The following is a 19,805-nucleotide window of genomic DNA, read 5'->3' as shown; positions in this document are numbered from 1 at the left end:
GATCAGAATCAATGCCATTCAATCAGTCAGAACAGCAGCATTAGTCAACACAGACACCAAGAATTGGGAAGATTTCATTTTTCCTAGTACAAAGGAGTCGTGAAAGTACAGAACAGCTTGTCAGGCTGGTAATTTGTCAAGGAAAGTGGTAAGAAGAAACATAAGTTTTAACCTAAAAAAAGTGTTTTGAAGCAACTGTCTTCAATATCAGATGTACACAAAGAGATTCAAACTAAACTTTTTCAAGTTATCCATCTTCTAAAAACTTTCTAAGTATGAAATTCTCCTAAGGATTCTTTCCATCATCCTTGTTTTTACTATTCTTTAGAAATCCCACCGTGAGCAGAGATGGCCAATCAGGCAAAAAAAAATTCCAGCTTGCAGAAAAAGATCTGTAGAACAAGTTATTCAGATGGCTCTCATACTTACCAATATGAAATCCTCCCCATAAAAATACAGAATTTGAGGAATACCATTCCTCATTTGCCAGAGATTGAGAAAGCATCTAAATACTGCTTTGCCTGACTCCAGTGCAAGATTACCCAACACCCAAATAAAAGAGAAGTATTTGAAAGGGTAATATAAAAGTGAGGGTGTAGTTGTGATAGTTGAGAAATGTGAGGAACAAGGATTTCTTAGGGTAATATTTTTATTCAACCAACTACATAGCTGGGATAAAGTTAGACAAGCTTTCAAATGCAGACCTGAGGAAGAAAGTCTTGCATTCTTCTTTATCCCAGCTGCATACCAGCAGTCAGTCCAATAAAAGATATCACTCTAAGAAATCTTTGCCCTTCCAATTGTATTCCCATGCCTATTAGATCATTTCCTATGATTTAATCCCTTTTATATTGGCATAATGTATATGGGCACCTAAATGAAATAACCTGTTGCCAAAGATGCTGTGCATTTGCCATTCCTGCTCAACTATGCTCTCTCACAGAAGGAAAGCATGTTTTTCCAATGCCTTGCTAAAAATAAATAATAGAAAAAAAAAAAAAGAATTAAACCATTTGTAGTCTGAACCAGAAACAATACATAGGTGATTTTTATCAAGTTTAAAGCTCATTTTTATTTAGATTGTCTTCGAGAAGTAAGTTGCAGCTGTATTTTGAATGTGTTGCCCAGTTGAGTGGGTTGGCAAAATAAAGACAGATTGCAACAGATTACCCAAATGTTTCTCTTTGGGAAAACAGCCATTCTAGACGCCTCCAGCAGGTTTTATCTAAGAAGATACCCAGTTCATTCTTTACAGCTCACATGCCACCTAGTGACCCATCAAGGATTTGCATCTTTTGTTAACAATGCATGTATTGGGCATAACCATTCATTCACCTGTCACAGACTCTGCCTCTCATCATATTGTACCAACATGACTGCAGGGAACTACCAACCCCTTGCTTAAGGGACTAGTTCTGAAAGGTGCTTGGTACCTATTAAGAGATATTACGGACTCTGAACTGCCAGTGGGAGTGGAGGCTGTTTAGCACTTACTGGGATTATGCCATTTTTATCCTCTCAGTAGTTCTAGGCATAAAGCAAAAAAAAGCCCATGCAGGGGTGGAAGGTGTGCATGTGTGTGGGGCATCTACTGGTTCTTCAGCCATACAACTTGATGGGAGTGCAGATAGCCTCAAGGAAAATTGCTGTTCTATCAACATCTTCACGAGCAATACAAAAAATGATCCAAGGTCAACATTTTTCTGGTTAAATCTGAAAGTCAAACTTGCAGAGAGTTTGTCCCTTCACCCTGCCAATCAGCACACTCAGCTGTGAACTACATCATGGTTGATGGAAGGAAACAAGAGTTCTCAATGGAAAGTCTTTGAGGACAGTCTTTTAAGGCCTCCAAAACAGAGAACCTCAGAGCAATAAAATGTCCAGTGTCAAGTTTCACAATGCCATTCCAGCAAACCTATTATTACTGTTTGCATCGCAGCAGCATCTAGGTTCCCAGTCCTGGATCAAGACACCATTGTGCTACGGACCACAACAAACACAGGACAAACTGAAGATTGCAGTCTCAAAAAATATATGCCAGCTGAGTTCTTTAAGAAACTTATGGGTAGCATTTACAACTTCTGCCACTGGACTGAGATCAAATAATTCATTTTCCATCAGATGACAGTACACTTTTGGCACTTATTATGAAATAAGTGATGAAGACTCCATTTTTCCAGACCCCCATCTAAACCATAGACATCCCATGTTCAATTTAACCCAGCAATCAGGGATGGATCTAGAGGGGTTCAGTGGACTGGACCATGCTGCTGCAGCCTCTGGGGACTTTAAAGCAGATAAGAATCCCTCCCCACTGAGGCATCCCCTCACTTCCCACGCACACCTGCTGCTGCTGCTTTCCCTGCCGTCCTGGAGGCAGGGAAGCTTCAGAGCCACTTTTGCCTGTTCCAGCCAGGCCGCGCAGAGGCTGGGCTCAGCTGGGACAGTGGCAGTGGGCTGGAAGTGCCTGGAGGCATACTGTCTGCAGCAGTGATAGGAAGAGGGAGTGGAGGAAGAAGCTGGGAGCAGGGGTGCAAATCTATACATCACAGGGTGCTGTTCCCACATCTCCTTTGCCAAATCCTGGACCTGCCCCCAAGAGCAAGGGGAATAAGACACAATGAAAATACTAAATCTTCCTTCCTGCCTGCAGCTGGAATAAGGGAAAGGAAAACTGCCAGGCAGTGCAATGTCTGAAAACCCGGACCCTGTTGGCACCGTTTGAAAATCCTTCTTTATATCTAATCTGAGGATGAGAAGTGAGTTAATGATAATTTCACCCTGAGCTCTCAAGCATTCTGGGACAGGGACAGAGCATGATGGGTTCTAGCTCATGATGGCAGCTCTTCGAGGTGAAGCTGCAAATAAAGAAAGAAGTCGATGCACACGACCTCTTCATTCCCGATCAGAATAGTAATCCACTTACATTTCTTTCACCTGTACCCATATCTGCCCCCCTTTCCACTTTCTTATCCCACAAAACCTGTAACTGGATGTACAACAGGCAAAGCAAACCTAGGCTTCTTTGGGTTAGTGCAACACTTAGTTCCTTGAGGGAAAGCAGTTATTGGTTTTTTCAGTGAATTTTCTCCTAGCTCTCACTATAGTTAAACTGCGGCCAGTGTTATAATTTGACTTGCCTTTGGACTCTGTGTTTTCTCTCACACCATATATGTGACTAGTGAACCACACTCAGACATATTAGATTTTCCAGCAGCACCGGGTGATTTACCCATTTGTGTTCACGCTTTAAAATACCAAGCCCGTTGAATGGATCTCAGTTGCATTGACTTGTAAATAAATCACAGAAGACATTGATTTAGGTGTCCCTATCCCTCACCATCCTCAGGCTACAAGTAATTAACTTTAGGTGAGCTCGTCCAAGTGTGATACCACACCATCCCTGTACGTATGGCGAGGTCACCGCACCAAGGACAAGTGTCAGAGTGCTATAAAATGCACTGCTTGCATTATGAGTTTCCTGTGAACACACTCATCATTGTGTTTTGCCTGGCTGCAGGGGCACTCTCCCAGAAATTATACTTCCCTTGCACTTTCACACAATGAACATTTTTGCATTAAAACTGTGGGCTTGGTTTCCTGTTCAAGAAATTTACCCATGAAAAGGTAACCTGGGGAGAAAGAACCCGTGTCAAACTGGTACGAAATAACACAAATACACTAAATCAAAAATACTTACAACTCAATTCCTTTTCCAGTTCATTAGGACTGCTTTGCAAACCTCTCCCTAATCATAGGGTGACTCTGAAATAAAGTACTTTAAAGGGCACTAATTCAGACACCCCTGTTACCAGGTATCCCCAGTTCAGCCATCTCTGCTTTAAAGCACTGTAACTTAAAGTGATGAATTCAGAGTGGCTAAACTATAAGTTTACTGTTGCATTAACAGATTGTCGATTAAAAAGTGGAGATAACTTGGAATATGATGGGACACTGGGACCTTTCAGTCTAGGTAATTAACAACCCAGTATAAGATCCTATTTTTGCCGGTTATTCGGTGTATTTCCTAGCGATTACTCTCTCATGGCACGGTAAAATATCAACTAATTTAAATAATATTTCCAAAAAATTACAAAAGAATAAAAGGTGCCAAAAGACAGTAGAATTAAGTACATTTTTCCTTGAAAGCTATTCATAAAACAGTTTGGAGCATGCAAATGTTAATAAGGAATAACAGATGTGCACCAATTTTATGCAAACTATAAAATGGTTTCTTTTGACAAGATGAATGCTACAGACAAGAGTTTTATACACAGCTTGGCTTTGGGGCCAAGATCAAGTTCAGCAAGAGCTCAAGATTTAAAACAACCCCCTAACTGGGAACTGAGGGTGTAATCTTCCAAGGTGTTGAGCACTTCTAGCTACCAGCAAGAAAAAGAAATAGCAGACAGATGTACATAAACTTTCCCAACATGTTCAGGATGCTGCAGAGTTGGCCATTATATCCTGCAATTGCAGTCACACATCCTTCAACCATAACCCATAACATCAAAAGACACCTTACCACTAATATTACACATAGCTTAATCTCTTTTTTTGCAGTTAATTAACAATCAAACAATCCCAAGTCACTCAAAACAAGTGTCTTGAGGTTAGTTAGATGTGAAGGATTATCTGCTGATAACATGCAATTAATTCCACTGAGCAGATTATAATGGCTAAAACAGATCGAAGTGACAATTTTTAGCACTAAAGATATATGGAAGCCTATTTTCATTAGGCCCCAGCTGGTGAGCATAATCAAATCTATCAAAGCACACAAGGATATACATAGACTCATCGACTTCAGCAGGACTACCCACATGCTGCGAGTTAAGCATAGTTGTAAATGGGTTCTTAAAGACCCAAAAGTAAAGCCCAGAAGTCAATGCAACCTGCTCCCACCATCCCCTGAAACATGGAGAAGATGGCATAAGGTTTCTAACCAGCTTTTTAATTTGAACTTCAAGGAGAAACAAAATTGCTTATTTACCACGTGCAGCTCAGCTGACAGACTTCACTCTTGATCAGGATATTATACAAACCACTTGTTAAATCTCCATAATCCCCTCAGAGCAACCCACACTGGTTTAAATATTTAAAATCACTATTGTTTCTATTATCCTTTTAATTAGATGATAGTGTGACTAATACACAATATTAAAGTCAATTATTTAATTGCACAATGATCTTATTCTACATTTTACTCTTGCCAGGTATTTCAAATGTCAGGTTTGATATAGTTATTCAATTACTGTACAGTATCTCATCTGCATATTTTATATAAACTGGTAAATCAACAAGATACTTAAAACTATTACTAAAAATATACACACTAGGAGTGAAATGACAACATAAATCATTGCACCCTGGATATATTTGATGTTCGCAACTTTTACAGACATTGTTGCAATCCCTTTGCAGGTATACAGGTAGGAGAACAAGATGCCCAAAAACTCTCCCCATTGCTGGCCAGGAGCTAACTACTATACGCTTGAAACGGAGACCGTTCTCCATGTTGTGTCTTGAAAGGAGGAGGAATGAAAGCGAGGCAATGGCTGGGACACCCATTCTTGCAAAGCAAATAAGCACCTGCTTATGGATGAGCCAGTACTTATCTGCTTTGTTGAGTTGGTCCCCACCGTAGACCTGCAGGAAATCACTCCCTAGGAGAAATTCTTCCGGATGCAGTTTCTTTCCCGGTATAATACCGTGTTGTCCCTCTCGGGCACAATCTAGGATTTGTACTACATGCCTACATTCTGAAGTACATGGAGATTTTCTTATTTCTCTTCAGAATAAAGTTGTCACCGGCTTTCCAGAAGGAAGGATTAAAATGATGCTAATAAAAATTTGAGAATAAATTACACGGGCAGTTCTTGGAAAGTCATCCCGTTGCATGAGAAACTAGAAATAACCTCCCTGGCAGGCCAAAGTTCTTGTAAAGGGTAGAGGCTGCTTTCTAGAGAGTCTCAGGCAAGAGCTGGCCAGGACTTTTGCATTGGTAAAAGCCAAGTTATTGAAACCCAAACTGTTTCCAGCATAAAAGGATCTGATTTGATGAATTTTATGTTTGAAGAAAAGCCACTGAAAGTTTGGAGCGACATATTCGGAGATCTCTCAATTTTAAATCTCGACTCATTTATCATAAAACCTGTACTGTAAAGAGATTTGAATTACCCACATCCAAATTGTTTCAAGTTTTCAAAAATTTTCAAAGATGTTGGCTTGTCATCCCGATTTTTGAAGGTTTATTTTTGAAATATTTCATTTCTCATCGGATGGGAAAACCTTAATGCTCAACTTGCATCCCAACCCATCTTCACCTTATGAACCTGAATATAAAAATGTCATGGGGTTTTTTGTTTTTTTTTTATTATTCTAAAAATTTTCTGCACTGAAATTTCTGTAAAGGATATAGTTTAAGTAAAGACCTTCCCAATTACATTCAATATTATAAGCATCTGGACACTATAAAGAGCACTAAACCTAAAGAGAACATTTTTTAGAAGTCTAATTTGTAAAGCACCCAAAAATACTGTACTTCAGTATTTAATATGAAGAGATTATGCTGCAGGCTGTATAGCACAGTCTAGACAAAAAAGGAATATTTTTTCCATAATAAAATGAAAATAAGTTAGGTTCAATTTAAATTTTAAAGCCATTAAGAAACTGGTAGTTATTAATGCCTGTATAAATGCAGTCATTTGAAAGCACTTGTAATTGTCTGAGCTGTAAAATTCAAATCAAGCTCCAGAGCTGGGTAGTCAGGTGAAATCAGTTCTCTTCTAAATCAAAAAACTGCCACCTACAAAACAGCTATTAGACCACCTCAGATGTGTGGAATTGAAACATTATCTAAAACAAAGCCGGGGGGGGGGGACCACACCGAATAGCCCATCTGAGAGATGAGACTGCTGAAAGATGAGGTGAAATATAATTTCCAGAGGAGCGAGAAGAGTGCAAGTGTGATCAGAACTACCAGTTCAAGGGAAACAGAAAAAAGCAAATGCAGCGTAGATGTGGCCAAGTGCAAGGCTAAAAATGAATGGATCCCTTGGTTACAGCTCACATTTAGCAAAAGGAGATTTGAAATCTTGACTGGATGATGATTACTAAAAAGTCATTTTTCAAAAGAGACACAGTATATTGTCGTGGCAACACTTGACCAGCCGTGGAGCATTGCATTGGTTTTTATTAGATCTAAATATTTGGGGGAGACAGAAGAGCTTGGTGAAATAGTGGTGTGGGTGTGCAAGCTTTGGCTGCAGGATATCATCAGGTTCAAAATCTGGCTCCCTCTTGCAGCATCTGGGAAATATATTGTACATTGTTATGCTCTAGTCCAGATAAATGTTACATGTTCATTGTGGGAATCACTTTGGGCTTGTGTTCCACGGGGAGTCCCGTTACATCACAGAAAATGAAGGCTGGAAGGGACCTCAGAAGGTCGTCTAGTCCAAACCCCTGCTCAAAGCAGGATCATCCCCAAATAGAGCATCCCAGACAGAATTTTGTCTAGTCAGGTATTCACAGCCTCCAAGGATGGAGAGCCCACAACTTGTCTGGGTAGCCTGTTCCAGTGCTTCTCCACCTTCCTAGCGAGAAAGTTTCCCCTAATATCCAACCTGAACTTTCCTTGCAGCACCTGGAGCCCATTGCTCCTTATTCTCTCTCTGCCACCACTGAGAACAGCCCAGCTCCATCCTCTTTTGAACCCCCCTCGAGGGAGTTAAAGACTGCTAATTAAATCCCCCCAAAGTCTTCTCTTCTTCACACTGAATAAACCCAGTGCCTTCAGCTTCTCCCTCGCAAGTCATGTCCCCCAGCCCTCTCACTATATTCACTGCCTTCTCTGAACTCTCTAATGTGTCCACATCCTTTCTGGAGTGACAGGCCCAAAGCTGGACACAGGACTCCATGTGTGGCCTCACCAGTGTTGAAGAGAGGAAGAATCACTTCCCTCAATCTGCTGGCAACACTCGCATCAAGGCAGCCCTATACGTGGTTAGCCGTCTTCGCATTAGGAGCCAGCAGCGTGCCCTTATCAGCTTATTGTCCACCAGCACCCCGTGGCTCCTTTTCTGCAGAGCTGCTGCTTAGCCAGTCAGCCCCCAGCCTGTACTGGTGCATGGGCTTGTTCTGTCCCAAGTGCACACGTGTCCTTGTTGAACACCCGCATGAGATTTCTATTGGTCCAGTCCTCCAATTTGTCAAGGTCTCTCTGGGCTTGCCTACATGAGGCACTATCGTGATGTTGCGATGAGCTACAGTGACACATGTCATCTCTGTGGTGATGTAGCATCAGCAGACACTAATCATGCTGTCACCATAGTTGCGCAGTATGACCCCATGTGCCACTGGGACTGCGCAGTACTGGCGGGTACTGCGCATTTAGGACTTGCTTTAATACTAAAGCAAGCCCCAAATGACTGTGCAGTACCAGCTGTGCAGTCAGGGGCACATGTGGATGCACTCTCTGAATCCTAGCACTACCCCCTTCAGTGCATCTACTACACCCCCCAGTTTGATGTCATCCACAAACCTGCTGAGGGTGCAATCCATCCCACCTTCCAGATTGGAAGTGAAGATATTGAACAAAATGGGCCCCGGGATCAACCTCTGGGGCACTCCACTTGATACCAGATGCCAACTAGACATCGGTCCATTGACAACTACCCAATGATCCAGCCAGTTTTCCATCCAGCTTACAGCCCATTCAAAAGCCTAAAGTCAAGGTATACCGCATCCACTGGTCTCCCCGCAACCACAGAGCCAGCCATCTCACCATAGAAGGGAGTCAGGTTTCAGACATGACTTGCCCTTTTTGAATCAATACCAACTGTTCCTAATCACCTTCTTCTCCTCCAAGTGCTTTGAAATGGATTCCTTGAGGACCTGCTGCATGATTTTTCCAGGAACTGATGCGAGGCTCGCTAGTCTGTAGCTCCCTAGCTGCTCCTTTTCCCTCCCTTTCTTAAATATGGGCACTATGTTTGCCCTTTTTCAATCATCCAGGACCTCTGGCCATCATCTCGTGGTGATCATCAGTGGCTCTGCAATCACATCAGCCAACTCCCTCCTCATCCTTGGATGCATCCCACCTGGTTCCATGGACTTGTATGTCCAGCTTTTCTCAATAGTCCCCAACGTGTTCTTTTGCCACAGCTGGCCGCTCACTTTTTCCTCAAACTCTACCGCCAGGTGCAGTAGTCCGAGAGCCGACCTTGCCCGTGAAGACTGGGGTGAAAGAGGCATTGAGCACTTCAGCCTTTTCTGCATCATCTGTCACTAGGTTGCCTCCCGCATTCAGTAAGGGATGCACACTTTCCCTGATCCTCCTTTCGCCTTACTTTGTAGAAACCCTTCTGGGTACCCTTCGCATCCCTTGCTAGCTGCAACTCCAATTGCGCTTTGGCCTTCCTGACTTCATCCCTGCATGCCCGAGCAATGCTCTTATACTCCTCCCTACTTATCTGCCCAATTTTCCACTTCTTATAAGCTTCCTTTTTGTGACTTGGTTGACTAAAGACTTCCCTGCTAAGCCAAGCTGGTCTTCTGCCATACTTACTAGTCTCCCTGCATATTGCGATGGTTTATTCCTGCCCTCTCGGTAAAGTTTCTTTAAAGTACAGTCAGCTTTCCTGGACTCCCCTCCCCTTTGCCGATTACGAGTAATCGGGAGTGGCCAACTCTCAGCACACATGCCGCAAGCAATACATGCAGCCCCTTCGTGAAGGAGGGAACAGAGCAATGGATCAGGAACCCAGGGAGCAGGCAAGGCTTACCTTGTGATGCATCTGTCAAAAAAGTTAGCCCCCACTGGACTAGATGATGATAATGGTTCTATAACTATCCCTCTTGCACGCAAAAGATAGGGCTAAGGAGGGATTACGATAGTTAACAAGCTCCATGTATTTACACAAAGACAGGATGTGGCCAGTCTCCCAGCAGCAACATGCACAGAGACTTTCAGTGTGAGAGTTTCCTAAAGCAGTTCTACTAAGTACAAGGCAAGAGTCCCATTGACTTTAGCAACCATTAAGAAACTTAGCTCACAGGGCAGGCCTCAGATCGTCTTGACGGTTTGTATTTTGGATGTAGCATGTAGTCTGGCCTCTCTGCTTTATTACCCTCTGAAATAACCTGAAATGGCAATGTGACCAAAGGGCTGTAATAGGAAAGCTCTTATGCTATGGTTCTCTATGGCAGCTAGCTTCTTCTGCCTCTTCCCTCTGCTTCATTCAACATTGTGTACCTAAAAACCCTCCTCCCCCTCCATCATTTCTCCCTGTCTAACTCTATGTTCCCCGACCAGCAAGTTCACTGACCTTCCTGAAAAGCGAGGTTAAAAACTGAACCTTTAAGATAGTAGCCAGTTCCGGCCCAAAATACGGTCTTCAGCAACAGGGAAGTTTCCTTCCTAAGTGCATGGAAGCGAGAGCCAGATGTGCTGATCGGTTATGAAAACATATGGTCTCACAGTTCAAGTTTTGGCATTTAAAAGGGAAGCCAGTCAAAAGCTAGGACACATACTGATTTGGAGAACTGTTGGAGACCAGAGTGAAACCCTTTCAGCATGCTGGCACACTTGGGTTGCTGAAACTGGGAGATGGGGAAAAGGGAACGCACAGTTCTTTCTACTTACATGTCTACTTCCCACATCCTTAATACTTGACCAAAGGCAGAAAGGGAGCAGTAACCTTATTGCTACTACGTGTAGTTTCTGTTTGCCGATTTAATGTGTGCATTATATTTTAAGGGACCTTGAGTACTTTTAGATAGCCATAGATCTAAATTGTATACATAAATTTTCCCTTTCCCCACAACTATGCCCTGTATAGTTACTTTAATTAGCACAGACTGCACAGTTCCACCACTACCACAAGTCACTGTGGTTTAAAAATAACATTTCATTCCTCCTCTCCCATCCCAATCATTCTAGCTAAGATTTTATAACTCTCTTATCACCCTGGTATTACAGCCATTTCAGTTCACATCTGGCTAAAATTTGGTGGTTGCTGCGAAGGCAAATTTTCTTATAAGTAAATTTTGTAAACTGGTTATAGCACTCTTCGTTAAGCAACAAAAACAGATGGAGCCTCTACTTTCAGACAAGGTTGCGTGTGCGTGCATGTCTATTTGTCAAGAGCAATTTAAAAGTGTTTTTAATTAAAAATGAAATTTTACAGTCTGCTCCACAGAAGTTTTTACTTTGCAAAATCTGTTGAAATGAATAATTGAACTGATTTCAATGGGACTGTATGCACAGAAATAATAATGTAAGATGAGCACAAACAATTAAAGGGAAACAGACCAAAACACACCGAGTACAGCAAACAAGCACAGAAATCCAGCCTCGCCCAACATGAAAAAATTCATGTACTTTTTTTTCCACCCCCTAAATAGGCAAAAAAACCCCCAAAACTTGGAGCTCCCTTTTTGTACAATATAAAAAGGCAGAGACAAACAAAAGCGTATTTCAACATGAATTACCTTCAAAAGCAGTGACAGTAAATGGGCTCCTCTTTTCCTTAAATGTCTACTGCTCATGTGTGATGTAGGACTGACAGCTCTGGAAAGCAACCGTGTGTCACACTCCAGACAGGGACAGAATGGGACGGTGCAACTGTTCTGTGCACCTATTATAGGTACTGCAAGAGGCACATAATAGATATCTAAGAGCCTGGTTCTAATTTCATTTGTAAAAGCATAGACTGGGATTTTGGAGATTCAATTCCTTTCTTTGCCAAAGTCTTCCTGCATTACTGACAAGCTATTTAGGTTCATTTTTCAGAAGCGTCCTTTAAAAATTTTATATATGTATTCTTCTGTATCTCAGTTCCCCATGAATAGGAGAGGAATTATGCTTCCTTTCTTCTTATCCATCTTTGCTTGTATGCTGAGGAATGGACTCCCCTCCTCACTGTTTGTTTATGCAGTGCTTGGCACAGTCATGCCATAACCTCTACTGGGGTCTAATTAATGACAAGTTTACCCTCGTCTAATTCAGGAGTTGCTCACCCAAAAAATCAGTGGAGTCACACCAATACTAGAGAATAATCAGGTGCCAAGTTTCTCACACTGCATTGATAGAAAGCCGTTTTTCATTTGGTTTTTTTAAAGGGAAGCAAAAGGATAGCTTGGCCTTTGTACTCGGCTGTTGCACTTCATAGAATCAGTGAGTCGGGAGGGACCTAGACAGGTCATCGAGGTCGACCCCCTGCCATGGGCAGGAAGGAGCACTGGGGGTGGAGGGGTCATAAGACCCCAGCCAGGTGCCTATCCAGTCTCCTCTTGAAAATCTCCAGGGAAGGTGAGAGCACCACCTCTCTGGGAAACCTAATCCAGGCTCTGGCCACACTTACCGTGAAGTAGCTCTTCCTAATATCTAACCTAAACCTCTCCTCCCTCAGCTTGTGGCCATTGTTCCTGGTGACTCCAAGGGGGGCTGTGGTGAACAGACTTTCCCCGAGTCCCTGCTGCTGGCCCCTGATAAGGTTGTAGGCAGCCACAAGATCCCCCCCTCAGCCTCCTCTTGTGGAGACTGAAGAGATTCAGGTCCCTCAGCCTCTCCTCATAGGGCTGGCCACGGAGGCCCCCAACCATACGAGTGGCCTCCTCCTCCAGGTTCTCCACGTCCCTCTTGAAGTGCGGCGCCCAGAACTGGACACAGCACTCCAGCTGCGGCCTGACCAGCGCTGCATAGAGGGGGAGCAAGACCTCTCTGGACCTGGTAGTGATGCCCCTGTCGATGCAGGGCAGGGTGCGGTTGGCTCTGCCTATTGCTTCGTCGCATTGGTGACTCGTATTCTTCCTGGAGTCAATCCTGGCTCCAAGATCCCGCTCTGCCTCTGTGCTGCCAAGAGGGTCAGCCCCTAACCTATAACCATAATGCTGGTTCCCTCTCCCCAGGTGCAGCACCCTTCACTTGTCCTTGTTGAACCGCATCCTGTTCAGATCCACCCACTTATCCAGGTCTGCCTGGCTGCGGTCCCTGCCTGCCGGTGTATTCACTTTACCCCACAGCCTGGTGTCATCAGCAAACTTGAACAGGGTGCTCTCCACACCCTCGTCCAGGTCGCTGATGAAGATGTTGTACAGCACCGGCCCCAGGACCAAGCCCTGGGGGACTCCACGGCCCACACCCTCCCAGGTCGACATCGACCCATCCACCACCACCCTCTGGGTGCGCCCCTGGAGCCAGTTTGCCACCCATGTGACCATGCGTTCGTCAATGCCCACTTGTGATGGGCTGGCTGGCAGTGACCTAGCCAAGGGGTTTTGAAGGGGTAAAAGATGATGGGAGGATTTGGGATTCCCTTTCTGCACCACCAAATCAGGCCCCAGAGACTCCCCCCTCCCCCATGTTCCAATTGGCCCCCTTGGGTCACCTGGAGGGGGATAAAAGGGGCAGCACGGGCCGACTCAGAGGAGAGACCAGCGAGGGACGACAAGGAAGGAGCTTCACAGAGCTGAGCCAGCGGGGCAGGAGCAGTGCCCTGGAAGAGCCTGAAATAGCAGGACCTGCAGGCAGCAGTGGGGCCCTCAGCAGCGTGGCGTGCAGCCGGCAAGAGAGGCTCCACACTGGGCTCCAGGAGCCCCTGGGAGAGGCTGCAGCCAGCAGGAGAGGCTCTCCCTGCTCCAGCAGGGATCTGAGCAGCGACCTGAGAGGTTCCCAGCTCTGCTTCCAGCTCTTTCAATCAGAGGCCAGGCAGCTTGACTGGGGCTCCAGGAAGGTCAAGACCCCTAACAGCCTGGCACAGTGTCACCAGTGGTGGCTGTGTGGTAGTGTTCCTGCCTACCACAGGGGAAATCTGGGTTTAAGTCCCAGCTGAAGTGATGTGGGGGTGAGTGAGATAATGAGAAGCAAGTCATCTTGCAGTGGAAAGGGGCCATTGTGGTCTTCCCCCTCCAAGGCCCTATATTTCTTCGTTATTTTGTGCCTTTTTATATTTCTCCAACCTGTATTGTTTGGTTCTGCTGTTTGTGTTTTATATTTTGTTAACCCTGTTTTTTGTCAATGATTGTAAGTGTCTAACCTTTGTTGAATCCTGCCCCCTTGGGGTACTGTAGTATCCACTATACCCTCTGATTTATCCCTGTTATGTTCCCAGTTTTAAAAAGGTATATGGTTAAGCCCCCATTGGGGGGTCTGGCTCTGCTCTATAGGGGAAGGAGAGTCCCTACACCTCCTGTAGCACTTGTGTGCCTGCTTTGATCCCTTCAATTGGAGAGGGGGTACCTCTTGGAGTACCACCCAGTTTACACACTTACTATCGAGACAGTTGAGAAGGGGGCTGAATTAATGTCTGTCCATGTAGTTCATTCAAGGAGACTGTGCCCCCACTCTAGAAACAGGCATGCTGGCTCAGAGCAGTTACCCTGCTAAATGCAGCATCTTATACCAGTTAGTGCCTAGTAAGAGAGGACCCAGAGGTGGGTGCACAAATCTTCTTATTGGACCCTAAGAGCTGGACTTGTACACATTCATTTGGCACAGGTCAAACACCTACAAGATTAAATATTCTTGTCCCCAGACTGAATTTGAACCTCTGACCTAGAGGCTAACAATTCTTTCACCCATTATTACTAGGCCCACAGAGACTTCTCAGCAGTCACCGAAGTCAGCCAGTCTTGCATCAGTTCAAAAGACAAATTGATTTTCTGTTTCCAGATAAGATAGTAATGTCAATGAACAATAGGCCTGATCAGCTGCCACAATAGCAGGGATGCCTAAAAGTGGAGGCAGGGAGAAGAATAGCCATCCACATATTGGAATATTATAGCATATCAATAATGCAGGGATAGTATTAAATCTGCACAAAGGGAAGATCAGATGCATAAGTTGCAGGTCTTTCCAGGATCTGTTCTATAGTGGCACTTCACTTCAATGTTTGCAATACCCGTGCTTATTTTCCTTCCTAATTTTTTCAGTGAAGCACAGTGCCCAATATGAGATTGGAAAAAATAATTAGAAAAAAAAGCATTTCCTGTTTAGTTGTTCCCTCCCTACTGTGTCCCTCTTGTCTTGAGCTATAGCTCCTTGGAGGAGTGGGATCATTTGGTTTCCAGCTTGATGCCGTTAGGGCTTGACCCTGAGCTCTTTGAAGTTAAGAGCCAAACTCCCAGGGACTTCAATCATGCAGGAGTAGACAATGCTTCTAACAATTGCACTCTTGGCAATAAGAATAGTAGGAACACACAAAGAACATAAGTAGTCAAGCTTTTCGTGGTAGTGCTTAGGGGGCCACCAAGAATGCTAGACACTATATAGACAGACCCTGCTCTGAACAGCTTGCAATTCAGTTAGATAAGGCAGATACCAAGTAGGGGAAAGGCCAGAACAGACATGGAGAATAACTAGTGTGATGGTAGCAAAGGATGACATGAGTCTCAAGTGGCTCATGAGCAACTTGGAGTGGTGACTCATAGGGGTGTGTGAAGCAGGCCCTATTCAATTTGGATTTGGCCCAAATCAGGGACAGCGATTTGATGCATTGATTCAGATCACTGTCCCCGCCCCCCCCCCCCCGATTCAATTCAGCCAAACCCAAAGCTTTGGTGCCAATTTGGACATCAACACAGCTTTAAATGTTTTTTCTACAAACCTCGAGGTACCAGGTGTGGCTCGTGATCACTGAGATGCTGCAGTAGATGGAGTGGAGGGGGGGTGTGTGTGTGGGGGGGGGGGGAGGGAAGCAATTGCATGCTTGGCAGCAAACCTGGAAGTGGACCAGAAGTACTTATGGCCCACTTCCAGGTCAACTGGGGGAGCATGCGCCTGCATCCCCCACCCAGGCTCAGCAATCTGCTGTGGGGGGGGACTCCAGGTACCCCCCCCACCCAGACCCAGGAGACACCAGTTGCCAAGCTGGGGAGGTGCAGGGGGGTGCCCCCAGCTCACTCCCCAGTGGACCCGGAAGTGGACTGGAAGTGCTTCTGGGTGTGCTACCAAGCAAACTGGAGAGCCCCCAGTGCTTGTGTGGGATGCTGCACCTGCCCCAGCATCACAACATTCACAAGCCACCTGGTACCTAGAAGTATGTAGAAAAAGACATTTAAAGCTGTGCCTGCATCCAAAATTCGCCAAATCAATTCAGAGGGTTCCAATTCAATTTGCAGAGATTAAGGGGTCACCCAATTCAATTCAGATTCAGCCACCAAATCAAGCCAAATCTCTGTCGAATCAAAATCAGGGACTAAAGCTTCACACAGCCCTGGTGACTCATGTTACACCATGACCACTAAATAGATTCTCCATTGAAAGGAAGCCACATGTTAACTTCCCCCACGCACACACTGTTTTTTGGGTTTTTTGAAAGGCAGAATAAAATGCTAGAAGTTAAGGATTAGCTGAGCAGAAAGAAAGAGGAATGAAAGATGGATGAGAGGAGCAGAGAAGGCAGGGGGTGGTACAGAGTTAGGGAGGAAAAAGAAGAGTATTAGAACAAACACCATCAAAACTGGGCAGAAAGTCCAGACAAACCTGGACATTGACAGAACTCCCTACAGGACTTTCCTACCAGCTGGGGTCTCTAGATGGCATATTAACAGGGAATATTATTTCATAGACATTACGGGCCTGTAAAGAAATTAATCCAGCTGTTCTTTGAAGGAATCCAGAGTAGGTGCTTGCACCAAGGCTTATTATGGGGAGCTAACCCTGGATCCCAATGGCTCCATGGCAGACTATATTACAAACCAGTTTCAAGCAACCCCCAAATAGACAGAATGAAAAATACTAAACTGATCATTTTATGGTCCTTTCTAAAGCTGTTTCACATGGATACCAACTGGGGACTCAAAAAGGAAGGTGGGTAGGTTTCAGACCTTTGTGGAATCTGGCAGGGTTCCCAATGTGAACTTGAATTTCCCCAAGCACTCTTCAATAAAAATAAATAATTTAAACAGGGTAATGCATTGCCACTCAGTAATTTCAAAAATAAAGTTCTTTGAAAACAAAAAAAATTTTTTTTTTTTACACCCCCCTCCCCCAATTTTCATACCTATGGATCCCAAAGCACCCATATAGAAGAATCACTTCACCTTGCACTAATGCAGTCACTTCTGAAACAGAACCTAACTCTTTGCCAACTCACTGCAGATTTTATAGCATGAAAAAAGATGACAACATCCGGTTGAAACATCATGGCGAGAGAAGGCAAAATTTAGGTCAACAGCTTCACTCTAAGCTTTTTAACCATGGCTCAGGATCTAGAAAGAATTTAAGAAATGTTCCCCCTTTGCTCTTAATCCAATACACACAGATTAGCATTGTACAAATTTAAGGTCTTCTCAAGTTTCATCTTTACTATTAAACTTGAACAACACAGACCACAGCCTGAGGTGCTCACTTGGCTTAGGTGTTCCTTCTTGCCCCTACAGGACCTCCTCTATCCCAGTCCATAACTCCCTCTACTTTAGAGCAGTGGTTCTCAACCCGTGTGTGCGCCAGGACCCACTTAGAAACATCAGCGGCCAGTCCCGACCCGCTTCCCCCTCACCCTCTGTGTGTGGGACAAGGGGGTGCCCAAGCAGCCCCTCGCAGGCTGGAGCTCTGCCAGCTGCAATGAAAAAAAAGTCACAGTTCTCCTGGGTTTTCCCCTTTAAAGGAGAATCCATTTTTAAAGTTTGTTTGCGACCCTTTCCTATATTCTTGCAACCCACGGGTTGATAACACCGGCTTTAGAGAAACTCTCTCAGCCTTTTCATATGTCCAAGCTGGAACGAATGAGAACCATCTGTTTGGCAGCCAGGGTGAATCAAGCAGAACTCTGCATCGCTGCACAAGGTCTTTGCACCTGATAAAAAGGGAATTGACTGGGAAAAAAGTCATAAGCACATCCCCCTCTCTCCCCCACCCTGCCACACAAAAAAAAAAAAAAAAAAAGTGTAGGAACGAGTACATGACCCCCAGCACCAGACCACCAGACACGGGTTTGGGTTCTGTCTCTGTCTCCATTATAAAGTTAACAGCAAGACTTCTACTGACTTCAGCGGAAACAGGATTAGATCCATTGTGTTTCTTTTCCCCCCTGAGCAACAGCAGCCTCTGAGAAGTCTGTTGCTGGTACATCTTCCCATTTGTTATATTAGTTTTCCTATGGCTCCTATCAAACAACAGCAGGTTGCATGCTGTAAGTAAGCAGAGCCAATTGTTCGGAAGAAGCAAGGCTTATGGTAAGGTTTCTGCCAAGCTGAAGAGCTGATTTTACTATGCAAATGTTAATTGCAGTAATCTTTACAGACAAGTTGTTGACAAGCTTTAGGTGAGGTAAAACCAGAAAGAAAGAAGCAATTAGCTTATTTTCCCCTGTGAAAGGGAATGTATAGGTAATAGCCGTGTGTGTGTGTGTGTGTGTGTGTGTGTGGCTGAAGCAGCGAGCAGTATGGTATAATTCTAACATTCTGCTGCCTTTTTAATCAATCTTATCAATGTTCATCACATCCATAAAGTACAGAAAAAATGGCTTACTAAACTTAAGGAAAATATAAGATCTCATTTTCTGCCTCTCAGTTTTTTTGTTATGATGCCATAACGTCACCATTGTAATATATTTCCCCCTTTCGCCTCTGTTTTAATGTTCATTTTTGATTCCACTATGATGGTATCTGCTTCCTTGAAGCAATGATGAATGAGTTATGAACACTGCTTTAACGCCACTACTCGCATCCAAAAAAAAAAGGATGTGGATGTGCTGCAAGAAAAGAATTGCCTGCTGCAGAAATGGAAAGTTAACACTGGAGGTCTGACAAGCTAAAGAGCTCATTATTGCCTTGAGTACTCTCCTGGAAGATCTGTGGGAATATGAGCAGAGAGCAATTTTTGAGGCTGTGGGAAATGGACCTAAACAACTTTTCTCAGTTTAGCAGGAAAGTTACAGTCTAGCAAAGTCTATGGGATAAACCGTGACTCGGACAGCCAGTGAATCTCGAGGAGCACTGAGCACTAGTAGGTGTAGAGAGTGAAGAAGCCATGGAGGAACACATAATATGTTCAGAAGAGGCATGCTGGCCCACAAGACAGATGCAAGATGGCTTTGCTGACTATGGGTTGCAATGAAAGAAAGCAAAAGGGCAGCTTTCTTCTTGGTCACCTAGACCACTTCTTCCACCCAAGGACCCTATTGAGAAAAGCAAAAACAGAACTACAATAATGCTGGCCACTGTTATAGTCCCTTAAAGTAGCAGTTTCCTTAGCTTGAGGCATGTGGTTACTCCTTCCCTCTCCCAGGGGACTGAAAATCAAGAATTTTTTTTAAAGAGAGAGAGGAAAAGACACAATAACATGTTTCTCAGTTGTTGCATCTCTGCCTTTGGTTAGAGAAACCATGACTATAAAGGTCCACCCTTCAAGCTCAGGAAAGTTAAAGACTTGAATCTTCTCTTCTGCCACCCGTAGAAGTGTAACCCCTTCCTGACCCTGGGGCAGGCATGTGTACACCCCATCAGAAATGCTTTGGCAGGTGTTAAAACAGCTTCAGCACCATTTTTAATGGCAACGTTTTAGATTTTCATGTATAAACAGTAAGCAGTCACAGCGGTAGCCTCAGAAGATAGCTTCATACTTTGAACTGACCTCAAAAAGTGATGAGCATCACCGAGTAGAAACTAAGAGGGGTCTTGCTATGAATCGTCCCTTACAACAATTTTGTTGGTTGTTGTTGCACAATCAGTATGCTGCCATTGAAAGAAAGAAGGGATAATTCTTAGTGACACTGCAAGTGACTTTATAGTTAAATTTCCACATTGTTATGCCCGGTTGTCTTGCCTCAGGAAGTTGAGTCAAGTCAAATTTCTAT

This window comes from Crocodylus siamensis, chromosome 8, assembly GCF_052110815.1.
Source record: "Crocodylus siamensis isolate JL-2025a chromosome 8, ASM5211081v1, whole genome shotgun sequence".
NCBI lineage: Eukaryota > Metazoa > Chordata > Crocodylia > Crocodylidae > Crocodylus > Crocodylus siamensis.
This window is presented reverse-complemented; position numbering follows the sequence as displayed.